The 24708-nt window shown below is 45.2% G+C and overlaps 1 protein-coding gene across 14 annotated transcripts in view; it reads left to right on the forward strand.

Annotated features, from left to right (window-relative positions):
• Positions 1 to 24708, forward strand: part of ZMIZ1 (zinc finger MIZ-type containing 1) — a 563555-nt gene that overhangs the window by 64231 nt on the left and 474616 nt on the right. For all 14 annotated transcript variants that reach the window (XM_075000053.1, XM_075000048.1, XM_075000061.1 and 11 more), the window contains one exon: positions 17634 to 17740. The gene's annotated coding sequence lies outside the window, so the exon portion shown is untranslated. The remainder of the gene's footprint in view (positions 1 to 17633; positions 17741 to 24708) is intronic.

The following is a 24708-nucleotide window of genomic DNA, read 5'->3' on the forward strand; positions in this document are numbered from 1 at the left end:
CCAGGCAGGCACAACTAGGTGGCACTGTTTTTTGCGCTAGTACATGTGTTAGTCATAGTGGTGGCACATTTGGTTAAGGAAGTTTCTGTACAGAGGCAGTAGTCATTGGAAAGGGGAGCAGTGCAAGCAACAGGAGGTTTTGCACTCTGCCTGGTCTCCAGTTAGAGCCAGTCCTTGAAGCTGTGTTACAGTTGAGAACCAAGCATTGACATTGGGGTGAGATTCCTGAGAAAAGGGATTAACTGCATGCTGTTAGTGACTGCCTCTGTTCCAGGACTGGTGCATGTATAAAACTAACTTACAATAAGAATTTAGACTACGAATTGATAATTTCTCAAATGGGAAATCACCCAGAAAGGCCCTGGCTAGCTGCTACTGTTTAGCAGGATGTGATGCAGGTATCGCAGAGGGATCCTAGTATTAAAAGGGCCAACAGTATTTTACAGAAATACTATGAATGCAAGGACTACATAGCTACATGTTTAACTAAGTATTTCATCACACTAAACTCTTCAAAATATCTATGTAATGTAGAAAAAAATGTACCCTAAAGTTGAAAGGAGAGGAACAGTGTATAAATGAAACATATATTAGTCATAATCCTTTCTCTGAAAGTGGCAATCTGTTTGAACACACTTAGGATAATGAGCAGGCTATGATGTATCCCCTTAGATTTCAAGGTCACCCCATTTTCAATATCTCTATACTCTGGAAAGGATTAGGCTAATGAGAGAGTTGGTGGATGTTAACTTCGCTGTATGTTGCAAAGAAATGCAACTGCACCCATTGACAGGATCATCTTCTCTCTTTGCCAGCACTTTTACGGGAGCCTCACATAAAATTAGGATCTGGAGCCCTGATTATAATTTTGCAAAACTAGAACTGATCCATGGATCTTAAGTGGCTTGTGACTGTTGTACAATCAATGGTTCTAAGTGACTGCGCTGTTACCAAATCATCTTGGTTTACAGATAATGAAATTTATTCTTTTACGCTTGGAACATCCCCCAGGTGTTGAGACCAGATTTATTTATTAACAAATGATTTATTAAATTGACACCTTTCTAACTATAAGTTCCATATTAGCAGTGAGTTGGCAATTGTTTGCTCAGGTTAGTGGCCTCATTTTTCTAAGACTTTCTGGCTAAGGGATCAGTTTCGAGAAAGTCAGTGATTTTAAGCACATTGCTGCAGCCATGTAAGAGAAAATTAATGGGAGATGGGTAAGCTGTCTCTGAAAGAGGCCCGTGCCAGATGTGGACCTACAACAGTGCAGCTAACTATATGCAACATTATATATGGAAAGGGACGAATTCTTTCTGGTATTCTTATCCCCTAAAGCTGGGGCGAGCAAATGTTTTAGGTTATGCCCCCCTTTTTGGCCTTGCAATTAGGCAGGGTCTCCCCAACCTGTGTGAGGACCACAGGAAGGGAAGCGGAGAGGGAGAGGGGCACTCCAAAAGGTGTGGGATGTTCATGAAGAGGGTGATAGGAGGTTCCAGGGGGTGCCCCGAAGGGGGAAGCGTGCTCGGGGGGAGGACTCCAAGAGGGTACCTCACCAAGCCAGGAAGTCACCGGCTGCTTGTCTCCGGCCCCCTGTGCACTCCGATTGGCCCAGCGGTAGGGGTGCGTGCGTTCCCTTGGTGATGCAGTGGTGGAGGCCTTGCAGAAGAAAGCAGAGGGCTGGCGATACAGCGGAAGCTTTGGAGTGGGGGAGCCCCCCCAGTTACTGCACCCCTGCCCTAAACCATGAGCACTTGATGGCTCTTATTTATTGGGTCCCCTTCATCCTAGCTGAGGCAACTGTAATGCTGTAGATCGCTTTCATATTATGTTTTCTACATGGAAAACTGAGAACTTTTTTTGGTGGACTTTGTTTCCAGAGGAATATACAAGGGGAAATCTCAAAGACAGCCGATTTACAAAATGTCTCACCCCGCCCCTTTCTGCACCCCTGCCATGGACAAGACAACAGCATACAAGCGAACAAAGGGGATAGTGATCTACAATGGTCCTTCCAGTCGTAACTTTAAATATATAATAAATCAAATCTGATAAACCTGTGCACATAAGTCAAGAAAAAGAAAAATAGGTGGAAGACACTTATTCTAATGAGTCATGTGCATTCAAATAACGGTGAGCCATGAATTCTCCATGAAACTTAAATACAAATGGGCTGTGATGGGTTACATATAGAACACTACAAATTAATGGGAGCAGCAAGCCCTCTCCTATCAGGGCTAAAAGTAATGAGTGCTATGTGAGAAGATGCCTGGAATGCTTTGGTGTCTGTCTTACTGGCTCCTGGTAGGAGCATGAGGCCCCACCCCTATACTCGAGGGCTTATTCAACGATTGGCTTTTCTGCTTCCAATAAATCACAGGTTGGACCTCTCTAGACTGGCACCCTCAGAGCCTGACCAGTGCCGAAGGAGAGAATTTACTGGACTAATCATTGCAAACACTTCCACTGCTTACTGGGCACTTAGAAGGCAGTTAGGGGTACATTACAGCTAAATAACAGCACAGAACACAGAGAGCCAGGAATGGTGACTGTAAACAAACTTTAGGGGCCCATAAGCCCATGCACGTAAGTGGTCATGCCAGATCACAGATATTGCCAGTCGAGTGACAGACGAGAGAAGTTCAACTTGAATGCACTACGAGTGTGTGTGTAGAGTCACACAGCTGAAAAACATAGACAGGGAGGTGTTAATAGTGCCATAGTTTCTGGAGCAGTCCACTTTAAATGAGTGACTTCATGAGCATCAAAAGCAGCACAGGACAAAAGATACCTCTCTAGACGGGCAAGTCCTCTCATTTTTATCACATAAGTCTAGGAGGGAAGGCCTTGGGTGGCAGGAATATAGCCACCCATAATGTCCCTTGCTCAGCTTTGTCACTCACATTGTGTGTGATTTAACTGCCGTGTTTTTGGCATGCACACAGCCGTGGAGTAGTTACAAGCACAATGAATTGTTGGACCCTCCCTGATTTTTATCCACCTTATCTCTGCAGTTAGCTGGCACTCTGGCATGCTCCTCATGGCCTGAAGGATAGACTGGCACATTTTTCTTAGGCTGAGTCTGGTGCCTGGCTCAATGTGAAAGCTTACGGTTATCACCTGTAATGTTAATAATCTGAGTTATTACACTTGTAGTTAAGTGTAGAGATGAGGATGAAATATTGAACTAAAATTGATTGTAAATGGGAGCTTGTGATGCAACATAAAATCACTAATTCAACTTTGTCATATCTTTTACCAATATTATTGTGTTAATTTCCATGAGATTCATTAGCATATGAATTACAAGCCTCTTTGGAAAAAGAAATTTTAAAGGATCAGAGAGGTAACCGTGTTAGTCTGTAGCTTCGAGAACAACAAGAAGTCTTGTGGCACCTTATAGACTAACAGATATTTTGGAGCATAAGCTTTCGTGGGCAAAGACCCACTTTTCAGAAGCACAAGTGGGGGTGGGGAGGTTTCAGAGGGAAAATTTTAAAGAAATGTGATGCAGTCTTGATGAGTTGGGGAGGAAAAAAGTTTTGCTCTGTGTGTGTGTGTGTGTGTCTGTGTGTGTGTGTTGATGATGATGGTGATGACAGCTTTTGACTGTAAACAAACATTGTACAAAATGTTTTGTTATAACAGCAGGCTTTCCTGGCTAGTTGGATATCAATATTTGGCACCATTTCATTGCTTGACACTGCCTTTTTAAATTGTTTTCTTTAAATAAAGCTCCTTAGGATTTAGGTTTGGGAACAAATAGGCTTAAGTCTTTGTGTGTTGTATTTAGGCATGCTCCTTTTGTAGCATCTAAATTATTTTTTTTTCACATGGAGAGAAACGTTCTAGTTAATGTTTTATGATGACGTGCACTGTAGCGTTCTGATCATCAGGAATCATTCCTGGCAGTAATTTCTACTTGGATTCTGGAAGATGGGAACAGAGACTCACAAATAATAATGCACATTAGTGCATCTAGCTCAGGGGCGTGCAAAGTGGGAGGCAGGCCTCCTGGGCGGAAGGAGTGGGGGGACATGAAATTTCCTAAACTGGGAGGGGGCGGGGAGCACAACATGATCGGCAGCTGGGTCTTAAGCTCATCCATCTCATTAAAAAGCTGAAATATGCTACTGTTTTATCTCTGTGTATGCACATTTATATACCAATCAATAAAGTTTTTACATTGTACATATTTTCTCACACATGCTGAAGCATGTGGTTTTTTTTCATAAGAACAAAACCAACATTTCTGTCATTTTGGATTACGTTTGAAAGGATGGGGGGCGCTGGTAATTGCAGGGATGAAAAGTGAGGCCTGATGTAAAAGGTTTGCTCACCCCTCATCTAGCCTATATGTGGTTCTGAATTGCTTTAATTTACTGAATTTGAAAAAGGAAAAACTTCAGTGGATTTAGTGCTGGTTGAGGCGTGAGAGGCTGGCAGGGGACTATTGAATTTTGTGGAATTTTGTCCACATCATGGGCTTTGGCTTTGACATGCTGCACATCACTGCCTGGGTTATATATCATAACTAAAGCTGTGCAGAGTCTGGAAATTGCATTACATGAAGGATTTAGACATTAATCTTTGTTCTAATTAAGAACAAAACCTAAAAATTTAAAAATTATCTGGAAGAAAATTCAGGGGAAAAAGTTAATTTGGGATCAATCAGAATGTGTGTGTGTTTTTTTTTTTTAAATGAATACTTGTTTCCAAACAAAACTCACAACCTTTTTGTTCCGAACATGTTGGTGAATGGGTACGTTTGTGGAGCGTTTCAGTTTAGTCCCAAGCATGTTTTTTGACAGATGGTGGATCCCGTGAAGTTTTTTCCGTTCGGCTGTAGGCTGCAGCGTTGTTGACTGATGGTTCATCTGAAGATAAAAAGAGGGGTGGGTAGCTCTGTCTACATGCAGATCAGCCATGGTCTTTTGTGTTGCGAGTACCAGTTTTTCTCAGTGGGGTTGTCTTGTCTTTGTGGATAACCCATTTAACATTGGCTGCAAGCTAGTTATCAGTATGGTGAAATCTTGACTCTACAGAAGTCAGTGGCGTCAAATTAGGTTTGAACCAGAGAGCAAAGAGCCTGATTCTCTGAACTACTGAAAGCTTCCTGTTTGATACCAAGTGCCATTGAGGCTCACAGAAGGGGAAGCCAATGTTCCCTCTAATTCCTTCCATCCGCATGTAGAATACATTTTGTTTTACGCACCAAGGCATGTGCAGATATGCACCACCAATAGAAACACATGCTACCAGCTGTGGGAGACTGTTGGTGCTCTGCTAAGCTGCTGGGCAGCATTTGAATATCTTCTGGGCAGCTACCCAAGTGCTCATCTTACAGGGAACACGGGTGGAGGGTGTCTCCCACCTTATGCATTGGACTTTTAAATGAGGCAAAGTGGGTAGCCTGCCACCATTCATTGAAATCATCCAGTCCCCTGTCTTGTGGGGGACAGCAAAAATCTCCCTTTCTCATATCTGCTTAACACTTCCCCTCTCTATTCTCCAAACTTTTTATTTCCTTTCCATCAACAGCAAATGAATTTGTACCTTCAGGATTTGTAGTCTTTGCACTGTGCTATGTGATAGCTACCCAGTGAGGTGTTCTGGAAACTGCATTAATGATTGATAAAAGCTGAGAGCTGTTTAATTTTTTTTTCTTGTTTAATGGCTATCAATAATTTAATGCACTTACTGTATGTTTTTAAGCAATAGCACCCATTTTACAGGCTTGGGTTTTGCAGGTTAAATGATTCATGCTTTACAAAATGTTTTGAGGAGCTAGACTCAGGTTTTTCCTTCCTAATTAAAAAATGAAAAAAGAACTGAGGTGGAGGCATTTCTTTTGAAAAAATGGCTCTGGTATTTCAGTGTCCTTTAGTTCTGCTGTAGCAAGATAGCTGGTTTTCTGAGTGGCTGAAAACCGTTGCAAAGCTAAATAAGAACCTGTGTCTGCTGTCATGTTAGTATGCTGCCTGTCGATAATGGAAAGCACAAGAGCCTGACATGGTGTAACTAACAGGGATCCCCAAGAGAGTGCCATTCTGGAGAGTCTATCCATGTGTCTGACATTCCTGTTGTTTATAGTCTGACCTGGGGCTCAACACAGAAATGTTATTTGATTTGATTTATTTGCATCCAATAATCAAACTCATTTACAAACAACAAGAAAAAGAGGGAATTACTTCTAGATGTAACTCCTGGGATCATTTACCTAAGCCAGGTACCTTTAACAGCAAATCAGGGCTTTGGAAATTCAAGTAGGTTTGTTAACTGTCTGGTTTTTACTTTCTGTGTCTGGATGTCCTTTAAGACTGCAATGTATCCAGTTTTCAACCAGCAAGTCCAGTTGAAAAGCAGACCTGGCAACTCTGAATGGCACCCAAACCAAACCTCTGTTTACCACAGGGTAGAGGGAGGCACTGGCTCCTTTACCCACGCCACCTCCTGCTCACCTGGGCCTGTTTCCTACGTGGTTCCTTGTGAGCGAGGACGGGGAGGGAAGTGAGCAATGGGGGCTCTTGGCTAGGTTTGGTCTTTAAGGCTTTGTGTATTAAATATACTCATCCTACAAAACCGTACTTGCTCTTGGTATGTAAGTTACATTGTTGAAATTAGTCCAGTATAATTTGTTCTCCTCTTCTTCTTGTTTATTGTGGTTAAAAACTGTGTGAGTTAAATTAGCATATTGTATGGCAAATTTTAATGTTTGTTATATTTATGTATGAATAGAGGTATTAAAATAGGTTTCATGTCGACAAAATAGTTTCCTTGTCTTTTTCTGGGTTAGAAAAACATTTAGGAAAGATATAATAATTTTTTTGGTGTTTTGGGAAAAGTATATAGGTAAGGGTATAACATGCAAATGACCAAAACAAACCTTTAATGGTATAAGTTATAGAGCTTTTGGGAATCTTTGAACGAAATGGTTTTTCTGTCAAAATGCTGCAATATTGACAAATTTCCAGTTTTGAAGAACATTGAAATGGCAGTGTTCTGTTTCAGACGTGTTCAAAATGAAAAGTACTATTTAGTTTTAAATAATTTTTAATTATTTTAAAAAACAGTTCAGTGATGTAAATGAAATAGTGATTTTGCAACTTTTCTGTTTGCACAGATATTTGTAGTGGAGCTTTATTGTTTGTAAACACTTTCTAAGGCCTCCAGATGGTAGGCTTTTGGAAGCAGGGAGAAACTAGAGTAGTAATTTTAAAAGAAATAACGATCCCTGTAATTGTCAGTGAAGGAATGTGCTCCAGAAAGGTGAAAATCACTTCATCAGAGACATATGAAAGGTGTACGATCGATGTCTGCAGTGCACACCACCGTGGAAGTAGGAGAATGGAGACCAGTGTCCAGTGGAACCAATTCTGCATACAGGGCATAACTGTGTGTATCTTTTTGTAGTAAAATGCTTCAGTGGCTGATGCTTTACGAAATGGCTGCTGGTTTTCTTGACTGATGGTGAATTTGTGGAGTAGTGACAGAGATGAGAGACATTTAAATTCAACAAGTGTATCTCCCAGTTCTTCTTCGAGTAGTATCTCTGCAGGTGCTCCACTCTGGATGTTGGTGTGTCCTTGCGCTGCCTCTTGGAGATTCTTCTATAGCCATAGTTTTCTGTGTGTGTGTGTGCGTGTGTGTGTGTGTGTGTGTGTGCAGCAGCACCTCCTTATACTGCCTGGTACGTGTTCCTCAGTTTCTTCTCTACCATCCTCAGCTGCAGACAGAGCTTCGCGCTCTCACCGAAAGGCAAAAGAAGAGTTTGTTAATTAGCTAGTTAGTATCTGTTCTCCCTTGTCCATTATCTTTCTTATTAAAGCTTACAAAAAAAAAAGTTTAGTTAAGCTTAGTGATAGAATTAGTTGCTCTGTCATTGCCATGCCAAGCTCGCTGGGATTCAAGTGATGAGCAAAGCTATGCTGGCCTCCAACAGCCACGTATCCTGCATTAAGTGTCTGGATGACTCATGGACTTCCCAGGAGCTATTTCGGCAGGGGGCTAAGGCTCAGGAGAAGGACCTGCAAGAAGTGCAGGTCAAACAATATAGACTTCTTCGCACTCTGAAGCCTTCCACCTCCTCCAGAATCACATTGCCTATGGATGAAGCCAAATGGATCCAACAAATGTAATCTGGCAGACACCAGCATCCGCTGCTCCCACCAACAAGAGGGCCAGCAAACGGCATGCTGTGGCCTCCAAGGACATAGAGTTCCTGTTTACACATCTGCAACCAAACTTATTAGTGGTCAGCGCCATCTGTAACAAGACCAAGTCTTTTTGTTCCACTTCTCAGAACAAGGTGAGCAAGAAGTGGGACATCATGGCGCAAAAAGTTTATTCTTTGGGCACATTGCTACTGTGGGCGATGGACTATGCAGCCATGCTGGCTGACTATGACCATTTTAATTATTCCAAACTGCAGGAGTTGGTTTCCTCCTTACCTGAGCAGCAACATCTGACCCTCTTGATTGTCATATATGAAGGGCACACCATCGTCCATACAGTTCTCCAGTCCGCTATGGACGTGGCGGACATGGAGGCTAGACTTATGGTATCCTCTGAGGTCATAAGGCACACATCATGTCCCCAACCCTTGGGGGTCCCCAGAGATCTGCAGCAGAAGGTGGAAGACTTCCCTTTGACAAGCATCACCTATTTAAGGAGAAAACGGACGAAGGTGTATCTTCAGTGAAGGATTCTCATACCATGCTGGGGATGTACGCTCCCCCCTTTAAGACTTGGTACTCTCTCTACTGAAGACCATGGGAACAGTTCCAACAACAACCCCAATGCTTCAAACTTTGCCAATGGCACAGATCCTAGCAGTGTAAACCTCACCGACAACATCACCAATAGCTTGCAGCGTCCCACTCGCCACAGTGTAAGCAGCAGTTTTGAAGGTTTTGTTGAGCGCCTGAGAGATCTTCCTGCTCCAGCCACCATACACCCTGATCGCCATCCATTCCACCACCACCTCCAGCCTTTTTCTTCCCCCCCCCCGCCACTACTGGGCCATCATTACCTTGGACAAGTTGGTCCTGGAGCTAGTATCAAGGGAGTATTCCATCCCATTTACTCTATCTTCCTGCCCACCTGCCCCGCCCACCTCCCTACCCCGTCCCTTTCCAGTAACCTTTCTCACCAGCCTCTGCTCAATCAAGAGGTTCAGTGTCAACTCACATGGCCAAGGCTGGACAGGATTATGGGATTCACTTCAACACAGATACAGTTAGGGATAATGCACTGTATTAAGCTTCTCTACTCCAAGCTACTACAGATTTAAATTAACAAGGTACACAGGAGCAAGCAAAAACACAACAGGAATGTACGTGACTGGATCAGAAGTGTTTTGGCATGCTAACATCCCTTCTCTGCCACAGGGCGTTCCACATCAGGGTTGTGGCAGATGTTGCTCCAGCTGGGCATCCCTGGGCATCCAGTCTGAGGCATGTGTGAGGTGGAGAATCCCTGGTCAAGCTCAGCTGGGGGCAGGACCTTACAGTGATTTTATCCCTTAGCTGTTTACTGGGCACATGCATACTGGCTCAACGTCACTTTTTAATGTTCTCATGGGGCTGACACCAAGATTGCCCTGGCTGTGGGTTTCTCCACGTCTAAATGCAGCTGTCAGGGTTGATATGGCTATCTGATATTTATGTTTGTAGTGTTCAAGCCTGTAATGTAGAGATGGGAACTTGGTTGTATTACAGGAATGCAAGTTCCCACTCCTGTCTCTGAAATCTGCTGGTATGTTACACGAGATACACCACTTCCTCTGTCTGGGCGCCATTGAGTCGTTCCCAGCAGAGTTTCAGGGCAGCGGATTCTACTGCACGTACTTCCTAGCCCAGAAAAGAGTAGGTGTTGGTGGCCTATCCTTAACCTCCGGAGGCTCAGCAAATATGTCCCCTATCAACAATTCAAAATGGTGACTCTTGCCACCATTATGCTGGTACTGGACAGAGATGACTGGCTCTCAGCTCTCATCCTACAAAGTGCTTATTTCCACATCAGAATCCACCTGCTGCACAAACATTTCTGTTGTTTTGTGGTGGGCTGCTGCCACGCCAATACCGGCTGCTCCTATTTGGGCTCTCCACTGCACTCAGGGTGTTCTCCAAAACTCCTGTGGTCATGGAGGCCAACGTATGTCATCATGGGGTGATCATCTTCCTGTATCTGGACAATTGTTTCATAAAAGGACCGTCGTTTCCAGAGGCCTTTCGCATGCTAAGGGTCACCACAGACCTCTTGCTCAGCCTGGCTTCCACAAAAACTACAAGAAGTCCACATCTCAATCCACACAGTCTCTGGAGTTCTTTAGGGCTCACATAACGCTATCCCTAACCTTAACCCACGTAAACACTACCATCTCCAGGGCCATTCTTCCAGTTCAAAGATTCCAGGCACTGTTTACACTATTCCTTGTGGCAGCAAAACTTTTGTCATTGCGGGGGTGGTGACAGGCTTAAGCACCTGTGAACTCGTCCCTCAACTGCCAGTGTAGACAGAGCCTTTATGCAATGGAACTCTGATTTTAATTGATTTCTGTAGGTACTACTGTAATACAATTTAATAAAAACCTTTGTATGTTGTTTTAAATCATCCAGAAACTGAAGCAGATAATGAACCATGTTGTGTATGAGGAAATGATGAGAAATAACGTCCCTCTCAGTCTGAAGAAGAGGGTCTTACCCATGAATAAATAAATAAATTTGTTAGTCTTTGAGGTGATATAGGACTGCTTGTTTTTTGTGAAGCTACAGACTAATATGGTTACCCCTTTGAGACTATTCTTCCTGAATTGTCATTTGGACATTCTAGGTTGGCAGAAAGCTATAGTCCTCTAGGGTAAGATGTTGGGTGGCGGCCAGAAGTGGAGGGTGGCTTACGTTATTATATCTACTCTTGCAAACATGGTGGAATTTTTGAAGGGTAAGAAATGAGTGGGCTATGTATAGTACTGGCAGTAGAGCAGTTCACCCATAGTCTTAGTATTGACCTAAATTATCTTGCTTAGGCTGAGATCTAATGAAACTGCAGCTGAAACGCGTGTGGCTATAGGCTTATTTTTATTAAAAATTTGATACGGCAAAATTATTGCTATAAATTCTTGATGAATTTATCACAGCTCTCGTTAGCGAGCTTTTGTTGTGAATATGTGATGTACATCTTCCCTTCAGTTGGGATTAATTACTGTTGGTCACAAGGAATAGTGAAGTTTCCATGTCAGTACTGAATGTTCTGTCTTCTCTCTTTCTCTTTTCTCAGACTATTGTGTAGTTTGTGTGTATATAAAAATGCCTGACATTTTTGTTAAGCAAATTATCAGTTTGTATAGCCAGGGACTTTTTGAAGCCTGTTGACTTAATAATACAGGTCATTTGCGTAGGCTTCCGCGTATATCAATGTTTGTACCACCGTCGTCCACAGAAGCCAAGTCCTGGACCAGGACTCCTTTGTGGTAGGTACAAACACAGAGCAAGAAGATGGTTTCTGCCCTGCACCGCAGTGTTCATGTTAGAAGTAGAAGACCAGCAGACAGACATGGGGGAGTCACATTTCATGGCTACAGGGTGACCTGTGCTTTCGACCCCTTTAACCCCTCTGGAATGCAGCTCTTAGGTGACAGGCCTGGTTTCCCATACCTTGCTGGATGGAACCAGTCTAGTCCAGCCTCTCTGACTGGATATCTCGGTGGCAGCTGATCAGTTTCCAGCTGAGTTTATGACACAGGCTCCACTTGGTTTTGTCACTAGTAACATTTTACTGCCAGAAGCCTGTGAAAGTAGTAAGGCCTAGTGTAATACGGTCTACATCACTCAGGGCTGCGAAAAATGACACACCCTGTGCAGCCTACTTAATTCAACCTAACCCACCCTGTAAACCTAGCTCCGTTGAAAGAAAATAAATCTTCCTGCAAACTAGGTGGGTTAATGTCTCAAAGAAGTGAGTTAACTACTGCATCAGGAAACCCCCTTCTGTGTGTTTATACTGTGGTGCTACAGCACTGTCTTTTTACTGCACTAGCTGTTGCAGTTCAGGTATATCGTCAGTATGCAGTGACCCAAACCTCATGATCAAGACAAAGCATCACACATTCATTCCTCTAAGAAAAAGCAGTCAAGTAGCACTTTAAAGACTAGCAAAATAGTCTTTAAAGTGCTACTTGACTGCCTTTTGTTTTAATAGTGTATAGACTAGCAGGGCTTACTCTCTGTTACTATTCATTCCTCTAAGGTACAAAGCACATACAGCAAAGGATTAAAACAAACAAACAAACAAACAAACAAACAAAAGGTCCTTGGGTCATATTTACAATAGTTGGCAAAGAACGTTTAAGGTGTAAGTTCCTCCCATCTCATCTAACGCCTTCTCCTGCAAGGTGAAGCAACTTCTCTGAGTGCAGCAGATTCCCAGTCTGTGTGCCACAGGAAGTCTGTAAGCTTTCATACCCTGGCTAGACTCTGACCACTCACTCAACCTTTGAGGTTTAGGAGCTCTTTTGATCATAGGCTCACCGTTGGGAAGAGTCATCCATTCTAGAGTGAAGGAAACCTGACGGGGTATTCTCCAGGTTGTTCTGTCAAGGTTCCACATTACATTTCCCTTCATGAGCTCCTTTGGATTTAACCCCTGGCCACCGTTTGCTCCTGAGGTTTTTCATCAATGAGGCACAAATTGTAAAACAGGCTTCTCAATCCAATGTATCCAACTGAAGAGCTACTAGAAGCTGATCTTATTTACAGCAAAGAAGCAGAAGGTGAACCCAGCAGCTGGAATTGCTACCCAACCCTGAGTGGGTGGGAGGGGGCAGAGCACAATACAGTCACGAGGTTTAATGGCATCCCCTCATGCACACACGTTGGGCTAGAAAGGCTCAAGGGTGCGTACCCTATCCCTGCAACTCTCCTGCAGCCTGGCTGCTACAAACCTGCCTTGGCCTCACCAAGCAGTGGTTACCACAGCAACACCATTATAAAGTGACCCCTGGGCATTGTAAAATTGCTGTGGTAATAAAGCAACTTCTTGAGGCACGAATAGGTATGCCAAGATTTGCGCCTCATGTGGCATTATGTGCTTGGCATTGTGTTACACTGCTGGAGAGAGTGAGTTATGACACCTGCACTCAGAGAGAATTTGTCTTTAAATCTACCTAATTTTGGGTCTTTTGGGAATTCTTGGTTTGGCTGTGGCTCACTTGACAGCCGCCTGGTCTCCTGGCATTCAGGCAAGTAAATATCACACAGATAACCTGAGGGGAAATATGATGCGTCTAAAAAGAAATACGACACAGAACTCCCCTTTATCCCCGGGTCAATGTTTGTAGTAAGCATTATGGCAAAGGAGGATAATGAGGGAGCTTTGCAGATGTTTTGCTTTTCTGTAGGTTCCCAATTCTCTAATTCTACACAGTAGTGTTGTTTTGAAATAATCCGTTCAGAATAGCTGTTCCGAAATAGTTTATTTTGAAATAACGTATCTACACACAAGAATCCAATTTGAAATAGCACCCAGCTAGCATGTCCAGACATAGTGCCTATTTTGAAATAGTGCCATTGAACAACATTATGACTTATTTTGAAATAATGCTTTTCCGTGTCTTAAGAGCACCTATTTCGAAACAGACATTATTTTTCCTGCAGTGAGGTTTACAAAATTTGAAATGACGTGCTCACTATTTGGAATTTATTTTGAAATAATGTGTGCTTAGTGTAGATGCCTATAGAGCTTTTCAGAATAATGGCTGTTACTCTGAAATAACTGCTGTGTAGACGTAGCCTTAATTGCCATGGGGGTGGGAAGAGGACTGCCACAGTCTTAGCTGTAAGATCAGTCACAGAGAGGTGGCTGAGTTAGTTTGTATCTTCACAAAACAAAAAAGCAATCGCAGCATTTCAGAGATTCACAAAATAATTTATTAGGTGATGAATTTTCGTGGGGTAGACCCACTTCTTCAGATCTGGCAATATTTTGTTTCTAACCCTTTTCAATCTAGAATAGCCAATAACTGAGTTGTTAGGATACTTTGTGGAAGGACCCAGGATTCAAACCCTAGCACGGTCTTACGGTGTGGTTTTTAAATGTAATATGTATTTTAAACATGAGATTTAACTAGCGTAACAACTCCTCACTGGCTCCTTCTGACTGGTGTGTGGTTTGTTTTTTAAAATTGGTAGAGACTTTTCATCGTAATACTGCCTAAAGCGTGTCTTGGATTTAATAATTATAAATGAAAGAAGGAAATATTTGATTTGTATCACTGATTAATGCAAAATAAGCATGTGTGTGTTTCTTTTGCTGTCTTTCCTGACATGGTCTGTGGCCAGTCTGTCAGTAGATGTTGATTAGTGTGTTGCCTCAGGAAGTGTTTGTGTCACAGCCAGTTCATCGAGGGTCATTTCTTTTCTGTTTTCCACAATCAGGGCTCTAAGCCTACTCCACATTGCATGAAAGTGTCATATTTTGTGTACTCTGCTTATTATCTGAAATTGGTAAATGCAAACAGCCGTGGTACTTGGGGTGTGCAAGGGATGCAAACAGGGAAACTGTATATAATTGCGCTTTTCTGCTACATGGGAGAGTCAGCTGTTGGGGAGGGTGTTTTTTGGACAGATGATTCTTTTGTATCTCGTGATCTGTCATTCTGGATCACTGGTTTATTTTGTCTGGGTACTTGAATGGGCAGATGTAACAGGGCAGAACAGGAGACATTTTGTGCAACTGATCTTGTTTGTTCTTTATAGTACTTGCTCCGGTTGCGTGCACTCTGTCTTTCCCTCCAAGATCTTTGTTGAGATTTTCATTGTTTGTTTATACTACCATTGTTACTTCATGAAGTCTTTTTAAGTCTAGAGGGGAAGCCAGTCAGAATTAACTTTGCAGCTGTAAGTCTACCTAGCTTGTAAAAGGGTGGAGAGCAGAAGTTTAGTCCCCCTGGCAGATGCAGAAGCTGTGCCCATTTGCAGTTGGAAAAAGTGTACTAGTGCAGATTTCCTTCTGGTGGGATTGCCTTCTCTTTTCTTCCTGTTTGTTTGGCTCCCCGGCATCAGGTAAAAATGACCTCATTGGGGAGACGAGGATCAAGTGGCACGATTAGCCACTGTTTGGTATTAGATACATTTGCTTTTTCTTGTTGTGGAAAATCCAGAGGAATATACACCTTATGAAATCTTAGCGTAGGCTAGATTCAGACAATTCATACTCAAGATTTTCTAGGAACAATTCTTTAAACAAACCCTTGGTTAGTGAAGGGCAGTTTGTTATTTCCTCTGGTATACTCATGAGGCAAATGTATTTAATTTCTACATTTGATTTTCCCCCACACCCCAGCCACTCAACTCATTGGCTTTTCATTTGGTGCTAAAAACCAGTGAGAGGAAAGGGACCATGAAAGCTGGGACACCCCGATTACTCCCGAAGATTGGGGCTGCTGTTGGACAAGGACTAGGACAGGCTGTGAGTACCCCTCTTTCTGACAGGAATGTGGAGGAAAGACAAGTTAGTCCTTATGGGGAAGGAGAAATGAGTGAGAAGATCATTAGAAGATAAGGATGGGGATGACCATAGGGTTAATTTTTTTTAAATTTTTCTTTTGGCTAAAGGTTATGTCGAGGTTGGGTTTTGTTGGCCTGCTTAAGGCTGTTTACACGGACCTCACTGCACCTGCATGACTGAAAGATCTTATGTTTAGGTGTGCTATGCCAGCAGGAGAGAGCATCCCACCAGCATAATTTAAATCACCCCCAACTAGTGATGGTAGGTATCTTAAGAAGAGCTGCTCTCCTGCTGATATAGTGCTGTCCATGTGTAACTGTCCAGAGGCAGACTCGAATGTGAGACTTTTGGAGCTTAGTGCACATGCCTCTACAGCTTGAGCTAAAGGCCAGCTGGCTCTCAGCTTAGGCTGTAGAGGACAATTACTCTTTCTCTGTGAAGTGGTCTAGGTACCGCTACATGGGACAGTTAACCACACATAGGTGTGTGGGTTATACGTGCTGGTTCTTTTGTGGCTGAAAGTTGTTGGCCAGGGAGTCCCTGACTGTCAAAAGTAGACAGTCTTGGATGATCTTCCTTGGACATCCAGTTGTAGAAGAGGGAGCTGGAGATGTCTCTGAGGCGAGGGAATAAGCTTTTGTTGGAGCCAAGCTGGGAAAGTTTCTGTTTTGTGAACTGGCTCTTTAGTCTGGAGAAGGGTCCTTGGTTTCTTCCTTTTTTTTTTTTTTAAGTTGTAGTGTAAAGTATTTGTCAAAGAATGTAAATCAGATCAAGAGTTCCTTTGTGTGTCTATACTCTGGAATGAAAATAAATCAGAAAATACATTTAAAATTGAGGTGGTGATCAGTCACATCCATTACGGGTTGATATTTCTTTTCTTGGATAGGATGAGCACCCATACTCACTCTGTGTGTGAATACTTGAGTGTGTACCTGTAACTTGAGCAAGGAAATCTGCCACTTGTTTTTCCAGTAAAAGCTGCTCATGTGACTGTTTTACAGAGATGGACGGGATTGTGACCCAAGTTCCCTCTAAGCTGCGTGGCTGGGTGGTTGTGCAGCTCCACAGGAGCTTAGGGTGTGTGTGCAGAGTACATCCATGCCCGTTGGCCACAGCAGTTCTGTGACAGGCTGGGATTCTCCCCTGACCGCAGAAGCTCCATGCTGGGGCTGGTGGGGGAGTGGCTTTCTCCCTCCTTTCCCCCAAGCACTGACTGCTCTGTGCTTGGGCTGGGGAAGGGCCGCCTCTTCTCTGGACTTGGCACTCAACCTGGAACTGCCCCAGAGCTGCCACTGCCAGAGAACAGGTGCCAGTTCTGTGGACCCCACCCAGCCTACTCTTGACCTGCCCTGGCTGTGGGACAGGCACACCTCCCCTGGCTCTGCCTGCTGGAGCTGCAGCAACTGTGGAGAGACACCTTTCACCTGGCACTTTTATGGTGAGAGAGGGCTGTCTTCTGTCCCTGGGGCAGCCTTCACACGCTGAACTCCACCTTCCCACTCCTACCTCCCAGCCCACACCCCCAGCCAGCACCCTCACAGTTCTGCACCCCAGCCCTCTGTCTACTTCCACACTCAAAACTGCTTGGATCCATCCCTGCCCAGGAATGTTATGTAGCCCAATATGCATGTTTTCTCCATAGTGGTGCAGATAACAAAATTCATTCCGCTTGGGGGGGGGCTTGAGAGCGAGAGAGAGAGAGAGAGAGAGAGAGAAAATTTAGGGAGCACTGATTGTGACCAAACCAAATTCATTTCAGTGAATACTCATGTATATTCAGGCATCTTCCTTACATTTATCCTGTTGTAGGTTGTTTTAGGATCACTGTTTTGCTCTTTAGAGTAGAGGACTCCTGCTGGCACACATTTGGTTTGGATAAAATATGTCTGATCGTTCAACTCAATCCATGCTTCTCCCCCCACCCTTCGGTTTTTGGTTTTTTTTTGTTTTTAAATTAACAGTTTTCTTGGCCTACACATTCTGGACTTTGACAATCACATCTAATGGCTGTTTTGGGGCTGTTGAAGGAAGGATTGGCAAGGAGTTGCTGTAATCTGCTGCTCCTTCAGAGGATGAGAGTGCTGATATTTACCTTTCCTTTTCCTGTGTTTTCTCTCTCTTAGGAAGTACAGACCGCGATTTCAGTCTCAGCTCCTCTGCTTTTTTCTTGACTGAATTAGAAGCTCCAGGAATGTGCTAATTGGCGGCGGCCTCTTCAGAGAGGTAGAAGGTAATTGTTATCTGCCTTTTTAGGTGTCTTGCCTGTTAAACCTCTTGCAGAGCAGGTGGGAAAAGAGGGTCGAGTTAGAATATTTTATCTTCTTAGATCATCTCCAAGTTGAGGAGGATGGTTTTCTATCCTCTTCCATGTGCTTAGGCAAAGAGGGACTTCTGTATATGTTAATTCATGAAGACATACAATATTGTCCTGTGCCTATTTCTAGCTTTCGGACAAGAGCTAGTTTTGACCTACTGTGGGAGATGGTTTACTTAAAATGATTTGCTTAAAACAATTTTAAAAAGGAAATGACCAGTTTATTGGTGGAAAGGTGAGTTCTGTGCATTAGCTCAGCTCCTTTGCCTCTGCCCCCCCAAACTCGGACAAAATACCGGTTCAGGTAAAACATGAACCAGAATGAGCCTTAGCTTTGCATTTGAATCACATCTTTCCTTGATTATTTCCTTTCCTTCATTTGGAAATAATCATAATACCTATATCTGGCATAGCAGTTTTCATCAGTGGATATCAAAGCACTTTTCAAAAGGACTCAGTATCATTAGCCTCCTTTTGCCTCTGAGGAAACCGAGACACGGGTGGACATGTCTTGCTGAAGGTCATCCCGCAGACTTGTGGCAGAGCCAGGAAATGAATCTAGGTTTCCTGAGTCCAAATCCAGTATCTTACCTACTAACGGTTGACCCTCTCTATTGTGGCACCCTTGTGACCTGACTAGTGCCGAACGAGAGAATTTGCTGGACCATGGGAGCTCAGTATTGTCTAGCAGCACTACCAACACTTCCACTGCTCACTGGGCTCTTAGAAGATGTTTAGGGGTAAATTACAGCTAAATGATGGCACAGAACACAGAGCCAGGACTGGTGGCTGAGGACAAATTTTATGGAACCATGGGAAACCATGCTGGATTATGGATGTTGCCCAACAAGAGAGAGCCGGACAAAACCTTCAACCTGTAGGCTATACTTTCTTCTGTCAGAGCTTGTTTTTTGTGTAGATGTGCTTTTAGTTCTGGGCAGATGTACTAGAATATGGTATGTGAGAACATTCATGCAATAAATTCCATGGCTGTAGATGGTAGTGTGACCTTTTGTAATCCTCACCTATCTTTCTACTTCTTAGAATATGGTTTACATGGAATATGGTTTGTATGCTATGTCCCTACTGCCCTGCAAGTTAAGTAAGGGTTGCAAAGCAGTTCCTAACCTCCCAAGTATTTGAAAGGAACCAATTTTAGACCATATTTTTAAATGTTACCACCTCCTGCTGAGACTTTCAGGGGATGCTGAGGGAGTTAAGTGCCCAAGTTCCATGGAGAGCCAAGTTGATATGAGCACCTAATTCCTTTAAACTCTTCTGAAAAGCCCATTGTGAATGCTTTTAGCTCTCTGTACCTTACAGGAACTGATTCCTAAATGAATCATTAGTCTTGTGTTTCAGGGTGCAAAATCATTGAGAAGTCCTGTGGCAAAAAGTAAAACCTCAGTTTAAGTGAAGGTACCCAAGGGTGTAACTTGCTGCTGACCTAATGACAAGCTGCAGGTAGGCAAATATGCCTGAAGCAGCACTCTCCTATGAGTGCCACCTTTCCTGCTTGACAGTGGGGAAGGAGGCAAGTCCTGTGTTTGAAGGGCCCCTACTGGGTGACTGATTACCTTCTGAACAAAGCAACGGCCCTCTCTGGTTACTCTGGATACTAAGAGACAAGGAGAAACCTACAGACCATTTGAAGCATTCTAATGGAGTCTCCTGGAATTCCCCTTGGGCTCCTTCTTGGTAATTGCCTGTCTATCACTTTGGCTCCTATCTTTTAATGAGGGAGGAGTGCCAGACTTCCAAACCACTAATCCTTATTACTGTAGAGGGGTTCCTCCCTTTCTCACCTTTGAAAAATTGCACCAGCTGCCCAGGTGGCCAGGCTCTGAAAATCTTCGAAAATGGCTGCTAGCTTTTCTCTTTAGCTGCCAGACTAAATCATGGGGATCTCTTGGCTGCTTCAGGCGTGTATTCCCTGAACCAGGCATAGCAGTAAGGGGAAGCGGGAAGGGAAGGGAAGGGAAGGGAAGCTAGTGGAATCTCAATGACTCCCTGAGGATTCTATGGTAAGTCATGTCGCAGTCCCTAAGCCACTCTTCCCTGAGTTGGATTCTGGGATATGTTTGGAGGAAATTGACTGAGATTTGCAAGCCTAGTCTGACCTGTTCTGGGTGAAAGCCATTATAAAAACTGGTAGTTGCAGCAGTTTGTTTAGTTGTGTGTGTGGCATTTGCATTTACCTAATTTTCCCAGTCTCTTACTGCAAAGGCCCTGCTTCCAGACTATTGCCATTTCTGTTAGGCCAGGCCAAGGTACTCAGACTGTGCCTCTAGTACTTCAGAATAGTACTGTGTTTTTCCTTGGATAACCCCCTGTCTTCCTGTCACTGGCTCACCTTACTGTAACTAGTCAGATATTTCCCCCCTTCTGAGCTGTCGCTTACTGCAGGAGCTCAGGCGTAAGCCCCTTGTCCCTATATGCCTCTCTTTTCTTTGCTTTTTCCCTACCAACATGCCAGGAGTCTGAGGGGATCAAGCTGGTTTAGGATGTTGTCCTTTTCCAACTGCTTCTGTGAGTTAGATCCAAGAAATGTATATTGTTAAGCCTCTTTACAGCACCTCAGTGCAGCATGTGCTTGTCTGCTTATGTGTGGTATTTAAGCATCAGAGTCAGCTATCAAATGCCATCACACAGTCTCTATCTCTTGGGTGCAAAAGGAGAGGTCAGACATGGTTGTGAAATTTGGGATACAAAGCAAAAGGACATTCTTCCAAGTTAGTTGGGCTGAAACTTCTTGGGGAAGCCAGGGTATTCTTGACTGGACTTTGAAGTATTTGGTGGGGGAGAGGAAGGAGGGACTATCTGATAGTTAAGGAACTTGACCTCTTATTTTATAAAACAAACAAACAAATGAGCCTTACCCTGGGTTTTGGTTCAGGCTTTCTGATATAGTAAACGTGTTTAGTATCCGTGAAATTATGAAGCTGTCTGGAGTCAGACTTCTGGGTCAGAGTAAATTCAAAGCTGAGCTTGTGTTTCCAGTCCATGGCAATCTAGTGTTTACATGGATCTTAAGTCCTGCTTAAGCAGTACATTACCACTGAACAAAGCACTTAAGTGCATGCCTAACTTCCAGTTATGCTGAAGTAGTTAGGGATAGACTTCAACACATTTGAATGATGTGCTGAATTGGGACCTTTCTGCATGTTGACTTTGTAATACTGAGGTTCCCAAACTTTTCAACATCACGCCCCCGCCTCTTTTGATTTTTTAGAAACCCGCACACCCCCCACCTCTTCTTCACCGTCATCCATCCCTCCTTTTAACAAAAAAATCAATTCGTAATTTAAAATAACACAAAACTTGGTATGAAAATGTTATTTAAAATTAAAAATAGAATGAATAGTTTTTCTTGGCCCCTTGCGGGTGCCTGGTGCAGCCTGAGATGGTCAGCTGCCTCAGCCCTGTGCCAGCCATCAGAGCTGTCTGCGTCAGGTGCCTGACCACCTGAGCCCTATGCTGCCAGAGCTGCCCACCAGAACTGGCCAAGCGCTGCACTGTCAGGTCCAGCCACCTGCCTGCCAGCCACCTGCTTTTTATAGCAGCTGTGCTGGGTCCCCCACGCAAAATGGCAGGGGCTGAAAGCTGGAAGCGAGCGCCGGCTCTTTCTTGGGGTGAGGTAATGATGGGGTGGGGGGGGAGGGGGGCCAGGTCGACTTGCACCCCCCTGGAATTGCTTCACGCTTCCCAGGGGGGCAGCTCCCCAGTTTGGGAACCCATGCTGTAGTACTTGGTTGTCTGTGGGGGAATTATGCAGCACTGCACCTGGACAGAATTCATGCTCTCTGCAGGTTTCATTGCTTCCCCACAGAAAAATGACTTTCTGACAGGGAAGCAAAGGGAAGCCCCAAGAGCAGCACAGCACCAGGGGCTGGGTCAGCCCTACTTCCAGATCTCATTCCTGCCCCGCCCCCCTGCTCAACCTCCCCTTCCCCTGTTCATCCAAATCCCCTCATAATGAGACCCTCCAGCTGAGCCTTCCCACCCCCAAATAGCCCCACTCCTCTTGCACCTGGACCACCCCAATGGGCCACCTGGATCTCCACCCAACCAAACGCCAACTTAACTGCACCTGGGTCCCTGCCCTGCTGAGCCAGAGTTGCTGTTTTTCTCCAGCACAGGCACAGAGTTGGGGTCAAAGACCACAGCAGAGAAATACAGACCCTGACATCAGCTCAGCTCTGGAAAGTGTCAGTCAGAGGGATTTGTCACAGCACCAGGTGCACAGCCCCAGTGGGACCAGAACCCCAGCTAAATCTCTCTTCTTCTGTATGAAGTTTTACATGGAACAAATTCATAAAATGTTTTCCCCTTTATAAATGAAAGAGAGATGCAGCTGTTTTGCCCCCAGGTAGCAATTATTTACATTTGGTGTATTAATAAACAAAAGTGATTTTATTAAGTAAAAAAATAAGATTTAAGTGGTTGCGAGTCATAGCGGACAGATCAAAGTAAGTTACTAAGTAAAATTAAACACACCAGCTAAGCACAATACTCTAAGAAATTTGGCACATAGAAAATCTTGCTCTTGAGCTCTTTTAATCAGTTGCTCTTCCTCGAGTGTCCCCGTGGGTGCTCCACGATAGGTGTCGGGCTCGCCCCGGTGCCGCAGATTGGATCTTTCCAGCAGCTTCTGCCAGACCATGCATGCTCCGGCGCGCGCCGCTCCCTTGCGCGCTCCCGGCCACGTGCTCGATCCGGTCCCCGCCAGTTCCTTCTTAACCACCATCGGCTGCAGATGGAATCCGCTCAGGCTGCGGCCAGAGTCAGCGTATTTAATGTTTTAAGTGTTTTTAGAGTTTCTTTTCAGTCTTTCAGTCTTTAAGTTAGCTTGTTATTTTTCTTATTGCAAAAAAAAAAATATATATATAAAAGCCTTAGTAACAAGAGGAGCAGCGGAGGCCCGGGGACGTAAGGCCATTAGGCCTCCTGCCGCGGCAGGCTGGGTCCGAGAGGGGAACAAGCACAGAGAAGGTGCTAAGTACCCTATTAACAACTCAAAGACTCACCGCAATGTCCTCTTCAGGATTCAAGAAGTGTGAGTCATGCCATGAAGCTATACTGGCCTCCGATGGGCACAGTTAGTGTATTAGGTGCCTGGGGGAATCTCACGTCACCCAAAAATGCTCCTTCTGCGCAAAGGTCACGGCTAGAGCAAGGAAGGACAGAGAAATGCGGCTAAAAATGCTGCTCTTTGACAAGGCCCTCCAGCCAGACGTGCCGGAGTGGCCCCAACAAGAGGGACCCGCAGGGGCCCATAAAAGGAAGGCGGCTTCCCTCACCCCATCAGTGCAAAAACGGAGGAAGCTCTCACCAACCCGATCCCTGCTGGCAGCCACAGCGAGCGGGACGGGTGCAGCACAGAGTCCCCAGCCGCAATCACAGACGAGCAGCGGCGGCGCGGAAGCGCACGTGGCAGAGGCTGAGCCTCCGATAATCAAACAGCCGGCCCGCACTGCGGGCAGAGCAGCGGCCAGGCAAGCGCCGGAACCGGCAGCACCGCAGCTAGCAGCACAGACCCCCGGGGCACCAGCGGTGCAGAGCTCGCAGGCACGCGGCCTGCAGGCGCCAGGGGAGACCACCCGCGCAGCACCGCAGCGAAGCGTACGGAGCGCGGTGCCGACAGCGGGGCCGAGATCCCTGGCGCGGAAAGGGGCGGAGTCAGCCCCCCAGGGGAGGGGAAAGGCAGCAGAGAAAACTCGGCACCGCAGCCCTTCTCCAGACAGGGCTGCAGGGCTGCTCTCTCGAAGCCCTCCCCTTATGCTGCGAACTCCAACAAGGAGGCAGGGGTCTCCCCCAGTCTACCCTGAGCCTCCCTCCCCATTCCTCCAGCCAGCCTCACCATGGCTCGGGCCACCCTCGCCTTTTCTGGGATTTGACCCCCTGGAGTACTATCACAAATCAGTCTCACCATTGTCTCAATCACCCAGACGATCTGGCTCCCCCAGACGCCGAGGGTATGTGCCTCGAGAGTGGTCCAGGTCTCCATCCCAGGAACCGTGCCCGTGTTGCCATGGTCGCCCCTATCATGCGGGGCATAGACACCATAGGCATACCCCCAGGGACAGGTCCCCTCAGACGGTTCACTATCCCCGAGGGCAATCGCGGACGGGGACGGAAACGCAAATATCTCAGGGGGAGTTGATTCTGGAACCCCAAGATTTCCCCTCGCAAGCCTCCAGCGAGAAAATGTATTACCGTCAACAGGACCCAGAGGGATCCAGAGAGGCTTACCCTAGTGGTTCCTCTCTATCCTCCCCCGACGAGGCTACGGCACCAGGGGACGTCCACCCCCCGGACGATCTCAAAACAGTTCCAAGAGCTGTTTAAAAGGGTGGCCTTTACGCAAGGCATCCAAACAGCAGAGGTGCAGGAGAAGCACCATAAGCTCCTCAAAAACCTGAGACCTCCGGCCTCTTCCAAAATAGCTATTCCGCTCGACGAAGCAATTATGGAGTCCGCTACCACGATATGGCAGACCCCTGCGTCCGCTCCACCTATAAACAAGAGAGCGGATAAGAAATACTTCGTCCCGGCGAAGGGCATGGAGTTCCTGTTCAGTCACCCACAACCAAATTCTCTGGTGGTGGAATCGTCTCAACAGAGGTCGAAAACTTCTCAGTACAAGACAGGGGGAACGGACAAAGATGCCAAGAAGCTAGAGTTATTCGGCAGAAAGGTCTACTCGTCCTCTACCCTACTGTTGAGAATGGCAAATTATGCAGCACACCTAGCGAACCATAACTTTGACAATTACTCCAGGCTGACTTCCCTCATGGACTCGCTTCCAGACGATAAGAAGCCGGTGCTGAAGGCCATCGTGCAGGAAGGCTACGCAGCCTCAAGGACAGGAGTTCAGATCGCCC

This window comes from Carettochelys insculpta, chromosome 7, assembly GCF_033958435.1.
Source record: "Carettochelys insculpta isolate YL-2023 chromosome 7, ASM3395843v1, whole genome shotgun sequence".
NCBI lineage: Eukaryota > Metazoa > Chordata > Testudines > Carettochelyidae > Carettochelys > Carettochelys insculpta.